The following is an 840-nucleotide window of genomic DNA, read 5'->3' on the forward strand; positions in this document are numbered from 1 at the left end:
AAATTTTGACAGTATGTTTGTATTTTAATTGTTCTTATTTTTCACTAGTCGTTAAAATGTGTTATTGTCGTTTTTACCACTTAAGTTTATTCATGTAGACAATTGTCGGATGAATTATAATAAATAATAATAAATAATAAATAATAAATAATAATAACGGTCCTTTTCAACATGTAAACGCTTGTACAGATTCCTTGATTTGACTATGCGTCCAATTTGGGAATCTCGAGCTCGTTCAGTAGCCGCTAGGTTGCGAAGGCCGACAGAGGACCTTCGTAGCTTAGTTGGTTAAAGCACCAGTCTACCGTACTGTAGGGTCATGGGTTCGAGTCCCATCGAAGGGAAAGTGGTTACCTGCAATACATTTTCCAAATCAATATCTTCCACATAACGTACATATTCACATATGAGTTTTCATAACACTATATTGAGGTTTGTGCTTCGGAGTTTTGATATTCAGACAACATGCTTATTCAACAGTATGAAGGAGATTTTTTCATTTGGCCAGTCCGTTGATAACAGTGTATCTAAGTATTAATCTTATCATCACTATAGCAATGGATAACCGAACACTTCTTTAGCTTCTTCAAATCGCTGGAAGGTACCAACATCGGCTAGATCAGTGATCCCCAAAATGCGGCCCGCGGGCCGCATGCGGCCCTCGAAGACTTTCCCTGCGGCCCGCGAAGGGTTTTAGAATATACACTACATGTGGCCCATTGACAAATATCACATCCAGGAATAGCTTTCATCCTGTCCAGTTTTTCGTTGTATGTCGAGTTCACATCATTATGATGTTCAAGAAACATATAAACCAAGAATCTTTTTATCATCATGATT

At 38.0% G+C, this 840-nt stretch overlaps 1 non-coding gene across 1 annotated transcript; it reads left to right on the forward strand.

Moving 5' to 3' along the window:
- The first annotated feature begins 269 nt into the window (after positions 1–269).
- On the forward strand, positions 270–344 carry Trnag-acc (transfer RNA glycine (anticodon ACC)). The gene has a single exon. It is a non-coding gene; the product is annotated as a tRNA-Gly (tRNA).
- The last annotated feature ends 496 nt before the right edge of the window (positions 345–840 follow it).

The sequence above is a fragment of the Armigeres subalbatus genome, chromosome 1 (assembly GCF_024139115.2).
Source record: "Armigeres subalbatus isolate Guangzhou_Male chromosome 1, GZ_Asu_2, whole genome shotgun sequence".
Taxonomy (NCBI): Eukaryota; Metazoa; Arthropoda; class Insecta; order Diptera; family Culicidae; genus Armigeres; species Armigeres subalbatus.